The following is a 7,275-nucleotide window of genomic DNA, read 5'->3' as shown; positions in this document are numbered from 1 at the left end:
ATATTACAACATATAATAATATGAATTCAGAGTTAGACTGTGTGCAGTATTTTATTCCCTGAACAACCGAGGAGCATAAGGGAACATTCATATGATTCCCAAATTTCAAGAAAGTGACAATTTGACCAGCTCTATTCTGTAAAGGTTTTTTGTTTTTTGATTATTGTTTTTCCTGGTTTTTGGAAAAAGAATTTGTAGCGGTTTTTTTTTTTTATTTTTTTCATCATGATAAGTATACTTTTTAATCCCCATCCTCTATTTCACCCATCCCCCACTACCCTTCCCTTGGTAATCACCACTTTGTTCTCTATAGTTATGAGTCTATTACTTTGTCTCTTTTCTTCCCTTTGCCTATTTGTTTTGTTTCTTAAATTCCACATATAAGTGAGATCATATGGTATTTGTCTTTCTCTGACTTATTTCACTTAGCATTATACTCTTGAGATCTGTCCACATTGTAGCAACTAGCAAGATTTCATTTTTTATGTATATGTATATATATATTATATATGTACATGTATATATATTATATGTACATGTATATATTACATATATACATGTACATGTATGTATATATGTATATGTACATGTATGTATATGTAAATGTATATATGTGTGTATATATATACACATACACACACAGAGGTGGGTATATATATCCCACCTCTTCTTTATCTATCTCTCATCTATTAAATGACACTTGGACTGATTCCATAGTTTGGCTACTGTAAATTGTAATTTTGTCTTGTTGAATTTTCTTCTGAGTAGCAGATGACTCTTACTGTTATTTCCAAATTTTCAGTCCTTTGTAGTCAAAGATTTTTAATTTCTGATTCAGATGTTCTTACAGATCTTATATTACAGATTTAATGACATTTCATTTTATGATGGAATGTTATCATATATTTTTCCCTGCTTCATTGCTGGAATCAATATCAGCTTATACCCAGGTTCCAAAAGAAACAGATTTTAACAGAAAATTAAATGGACATTTCAGGTAGCCTCAAAATAAATCTCATGAAATTTCCAAATTGGGAAATTTTGCCTAAAAAGACTTAAGATGTTTACCATCAGAGGCAATATTTATTCTTAAAGTTATAAGCTATATCATCATGTGTAAATTTCAAACACAAAAGGAGGAGACATTATGGAAGATATTTCATTCTGCACAATTGTAGATTAAAAACAAGAAATATGAAATACAAAGGGAAGTAAATTCCACTCTACTATAAGAATAAAATTTCAACAAAGTTTTTAAAAAGGCATTGTTTTGCTTTGTGGGGTGGTGAACTGTCAGTCCTGCAAGTCTAAACAGCACAGGCTTAATGCTTGAGCATGGAGTGTTCAGTGCTGCTTTGTATCCACAGTTAAGCAATACTACATAGGAGTTCCTTCTCTTTAACATTTTCTAAACCCCATCCTAGTTCTACTCTCTTTAATGAATGTTATTTCTTAAGTCATATCTTTTTGCTGTCACTTTGTACATTTAAAGGGAATAGTTGAAAGCAAAGTTGAGATGAAAAAGATATAACATTGTCCTCTTAGATGCCAGATCCTAATACGATCTCAAACACTAATAACTGTTTAACTATCTTTGCCCAATGTGTTACTTTCTGCATATATGATTATCAGACAATACTTAATATATGACAAAAATTATATTTATGTAACTGAGTGCATCTATTAACAAAAGTAACAACACACCTGAATCAACTTAAGGACAAGCCTGATTTGCTTGCCAAAAATAACTTAGGAGAACCAATCATCCTTTACATAAGAATATTTTCAACCCAGTGACAGAGAAAAATATCAGCATACACCGGTACCTCTGCAAATGTGCCTTGAAATTCAAAAAAACTTTCCAATATTCTATAGACCAGTCAATATGTAAGTGAAACAAAAAGTGTATTTCAGTAATTTAAAATCTTAAAATATGCAAAATAGCCTTAAATAAATTTATAATCACACTATTGGCCTTTAAGATGAAATAAACTACCCAAGATATTTGTGCTACTGAAATAAAGAAAACAAATGGTCTTAAGATAATATTTAACCCTTCAATACTTGTGCATACAGTACTGCTTGCAGAAGGCATGACTTGTTTTCTCATTTAGAGCTATTTAGAAGATCATCCTCAAACTCCGTCTCCTCATTGCCAACTTCATGTCCTTGTTCCTCAATGTGTAGATAATGGGATTCAGAATGGGTGTGATCATAAAGTCCAACATGGCAAGAAAACTTATCCATTGGCACTGTGGGAAATGGCCACACATAAACAAAGATGCACGGTCCGAAGAACAAAACCACCACAGTGATGTGAGCTGACAGAGTAGAAAAGGCTTTAGACAAACCACATGAGGAACATTTCCATACAGTGACCAGGATGAAGATATAGGAGATAAGCACTAAGAAGAAGGTGCCCATGGAAACGAATCCACTGTTGGCATTAACCATGAATTCCATTCTGTAGGTGTCTGTGCAGGCAAGTTTGATAAGCCAAGGAAGGTCACAGTAAAAGCTATCTATCTCATTAGGACCACAAAAAGGCAAATGGACGACAAAAGCTAACTGGACCACTGCATGAATGAGGCCAATAACCCAAGCACTGGACAGAAGCAAAATGCACATCTGTGGGCTCATGATAGTCAGGTAGTGGAGGGGCTTGCATATGGCCACATATCTGTCCAAGGCCAGAGCAATGAGCAGGACCATCTCAGATCCAGCCAGAACATGAAGGGCAAACATCTGGTGACACACCCCTGAAAGTATGTGGTTTTGTGCCCAGAATACAGGTCACAATCATCTTAGAAACCCTTAAGGTGGAAAGACACAAATCAATAAAGGAGAGTTTAGCTAAAAGGAAGTACATGGGGTGTAATGTAAATGAGGATCAAAGGTCACTGTAAACACAAGGAGGTTTCCCAGGACCATTGTTACAGAAAACCCAGTAGAGAAAGCAAGGAGAAAATGTAGCACTGGTCCATAGGTAGAAAGTCCCAGGAATACAAATTAAGACTTCAGAGTAATTTGCTTCACATATTGGCTATGTCTGGTGATACCTAAAAGACCAAAACCAAAATAATAAAGAATTTATCAAAAATTATTATTTAAAAACACACATTTAAGCTTTTATTAAATCTGATTTAAGAAGAAATCTTCGTTAAAGCTATAAGGTTTTTTTTTAAATAGTGTGTTAACTTATCCATTTGGCTAAAATATTTAATAACTAATATTCCTAATAAGCTTCTACCATTTGCCTAGTACTATGTAAAGTTTTGAGGTAAAACACTGATCCTGACTTCAGGAGATTTACAGGTTAATGTTGGAATTAGACATTATAGCTTTACATAATAGCTATTTACATATTATTTACATAATAGCTTCACAGAATTCTGATAACTGATTTAAAGGAATGAATTGGGAAGAATATGTTTCTTAAGCAGAATCATAAAACTGCGAGTGACCCTTCCTTCAGCAAGATCCTCAGGGCCCTTCTAATGGAAGAAAGTGGCAATATCAGGAGATCCAACAGCTGGACATACATTTCTTTCTATGAAAGTCTCCCTAACCTTTTCTTCTTCAAACTGCATCTGATCAAGGAGGAAAACACAGAAATGAAAAAACTAATTTTCCCATTGTATAGAAATGAAATTTTACTTATTTTTCATTTTATTATTTATTTATTTTATTTATTTATTTTTAAATATATTGTCAAATTGGTTTCCAAAAAACACCCAGTGCTCATCCCAACAAGTGCCCTCCTTAACGCCCATCACCCACTTTCCACCTCTCTCCTATCCCCCATCAACCCTCAGTTTGTTCTCTATATTTAAGAGTCTCTTATGGTTTGCCTCCCTCCCTCTCTGTAGCTACTTTTTCCCCTTCCCATCCCACATAGTCTTCTGTTAAGTTAATCAAGATCCACACATGAGTGAAAATATATGGTATTTGTCTTTCTCTGACTGACTTGTTTCACTTAGCATAATACCCTCCAGTCCCATCCATGTTGCTGCAAATGGCCAGATTTCATTCTTTTCATTGCCAAATAGTATTCCATTGTACATAGAAACCACATCTTCTTTATCCATTCATCAGTTGATGGACATTTAGGCTCTTTCCATAATTTGGCTATTGTTGAAAGTGCTGCTATAAACATTGGGGTACATGTGCCCCTATGCATCAGCACTACTTTATCCCTTGGGTAAATTCCTAGCAGTGCTATTGCTGGGTCATAAGGTAGTTTTATTTTTAATTTTTTAAGGAACCTCCACACTGTTTTCCAGAGTGGCTGCACCAGTTTGCATTCCCACCAACAGTGCAAAAGTGTTCCTCTTTCTCCACATCCTCGCCAGCATCTATAGTCTCCTGATTTGTTTGTTTTAGCCACTCTGACTGGTGTAAGGTGGTATCTCAGTGTGGCTTTGATTTGTATTTCCCTGATGATGAGTGATGCTGAGCATCGTTTCATGTGTCCATTAACCATCTGGATATCTTCTTTGGAGAAGTGTCTATTTATGTCTTCTGTCCATTTCTTCATTGGATTGCTTGTGTTTTGGGTGTGGAATTAGCTGAGTTCTTTACAGATTTTGGATACTAGCCCTTTATCTGACATGTCATTTGCAAATATTTTTCCCCGTTCCATCGGTTGCCTTTAGTTTTATTGATTGTTTTCTTTGCAGTGCAGAAGCTTTTTATCTTAATGAAGTCCCAACAGTTCATTTTTGCTTTTAATTCCCTTGTCTCTGGAGATGTGTCAAGTAAGAAATTGCTGTGGCTGAGGTCAAAGAGGTTGTTTCCTGCTTTCTCCTCTAGGGTTTTTATGGTTTCCTGTCTCACATTCAGGTCTTTCATACATTTTGAATTTATTTTCGTGTATGGTGTAAAAAAGTGGTCAAGTTTCATTCTTCTGCATGTTGCTGTCCTGTTCTCCCAGCACCATTTGTTAAGTGACTAACATGACAGGGATGTCCACCCTCACCACTGTTGTTTAACATAGTGTTGGAAGTCCTAGCATCAGGAAGCAGACAACAAAAAGAAATCAAAGGCATCAAAATTGGCAAAGAAGAAGTCAAACTTTCACTTTTTGCAGAAAACATGATACTCTACATGGAAAACCCAACAGACTCCACCAGAAGTCTGCTAGAACTGATACATGAATTCAGCAAAGTCTCAGGGTACAAAATCAACGTATAGAAATTGGTTACATTTTTATACACCAATAATGAAGCAAGAGAAAGAGAAATAAAGAAACTGATCCCATTTACAATCACACCAAGAACCATAAAATACCTAGGTATAAACCTAATCAAAGATGTAAAAGATCGGTATGCTGAAAACTATAGAAGGCTTATGAAGGAAATTGAAGAAGACACAAAGAAATGGAAAAACATTCCATGCTCATGGATTGGAAGAATAAAGATTGTCAAAATGTCAATACTACCCAAAGCTATCTACACATTCAATGCAATCCCAATCAAAATTGCACCAGCATTCTTCTCGAAGCTAGAACAAGCAATCCTAAAATTTCTATGGAACCACAAGAGGCCCCGAATAGCCAAAGTAATATTGAAGAAGAAAAACAAAGTGGGAGGCATCACAATCCCAGACTTTAGCCTCTACTACAAAGCTATAATCATCAAGACAGTATGGTATTGGCACAAAAACAGACACATAGACCAATGGAATAGAATAGAGACTCCAGAACTGGACCCTCAAATGTATGGCCAACTAATCTTTGACAAAGCAGGAGGAGTATCCAATGAAATTTTACTTCAGATGGTAATTCTTAAATTTGGGGGCCCTGCTTTAAGAATTTGGCATTTAAATTACTTACTTGAAGGATTCTTTAGACAAAAATAGTTTGATTTAGACTATTTAAATATTTATGTTAAAGAAAAACATTTATAAAACACAGAGAACTAAAAGAGGAAGCAGCTTATCTCTTAGTGACTACAGGTAAATAAATATTTAAGATGCCTTCAACTTCAGGGGGCCTGGGTGGCTCAATCAGTGGATAATCCCACTCAATTTTAGCTCAGATCATGATAGCAGGGTCATGGGACTCTCTCTCCCTCTTCCCCTCTCTCCCACTCATGCTAATTATTTAAAAATAGAAAAAGATGCCTTGAACTTCACTGAGCAAATTCTCAGTGACCTACTCTTCGGTCCATAAACAACATATTTTATGAGGTCACAGTTTTAGAATTAATATATCCTAGTGATGTATTTCTAAGAATGCATCATGGTCCATTAACAGAGACTCCTCACATAAGGAAATTATTCTAACCATCCTTTAATAGCGACTACTCTTCTGGATGGATAATGTGACAATTATCCAGGGGTTCTCAGTCATGACTGTGAATTTTAATTACCTGAAGTAGTTTATAGTAAAAGCATATTTCTGGGATTTGTTCCCAGAATTCTAATTAAGCAAAGCAATGATGCATCCAGATTGTTTGCATTTTAAAAGCATCTCAGGTGATTTTAATATAAGTAGTTTTCAAATTACAGTTTGAAAACACTGTATTCTGTATTTTAATTTATTTCAAAATAGGAAAGTGAGTCTCATAAATCCTTCTTCAAAATTCAAAGACATTCCTTTGTTTAAAATCTATGGTGGAATTTAAGAAACAAAGGAGAAAAAGAGAGAGAGAGGAGACAAACCAAGAAACAAACTCTTAACTAGAGAGAACTGTTACCAGAGGGAGGGTGGGTGGGTTGATGGGTAAAATGGGTGATGGGGATTAAGGAGTGCACTTGCAATGAGCACCCAGTGTCGTACGAAAATGTTGAAGCACTATATTGTACACCCGAAAACAACATTACACTGTATGTTAACTGGAATTTAAATAAAAATGTGTAAAAAATAAAATAAATGTATGGCTCTCTGTGCACTGACAATGACAAGTTCCCTGCAAAAGTCCACAGTTTGGGGAAAACTGGTGACTTTACTCACTCAAGTTTCACTAACATGGCAAGCAGCCATCCTTACCCAGTCCAGACACCTCAACTCCAGGGATTTCTGTGCCTAAAGCGAGGGTGCAGGGTCCATATCCATCTTCATGGATCTGACCAAAGCAAGGAGAGCTGAGCAGAGATTGGGGATGAGACAAGAGCCACGGATACCTCTAAAAAGTCATAAACACCTGTGGGATCTAGCATCTATTTCAGCATTTACTCTAGGACTGGTTCTGTGCTAAACATGCTGTGCGTGTGTGTGTATGTGTGCATAGTAACCGGACAAAATACAGGGTCCTCAGGAATCAGAGAAAAATT

At 35.8% G+C, this 7,275-nt stretch overlaps 1 pseudogene; it reads right to left on the bottom strand.

Moving 5' to 3' along the window:
* Nucleotides 1–2,120: 2,120 nt before the first annotated feature.
* LOC125168076 (olfactory receptor 4F15-like) lies at nucleotides 2,121–2,931 on the bottom strand (annotated as a pseudogene).
* Nucleotides 2,932–7,275: the final 4,344 nt, after the last annotated feature.

The sequence above is a fragment of the Prionailurus viverrinus genome, chromosome B3, assembly GCF_022837055.1.
Source record: "Prionailurus viverrinus isolate Anna chromosome B3, UM_Priviv_1.0, whole genome shotgun sequence".
Classification (NCBI taxonomy): Eukaryota; Metazoa; Chordata; class Mammalia; order Carnivora; family Felidae; genus Prionailurus; species Prionailurus viverrinus.
The sequence above is the reverse complement of the archived record's forward strand: the minus strand, read 5'-3'. Positions and strand labels throughout refer to the sequence as shown.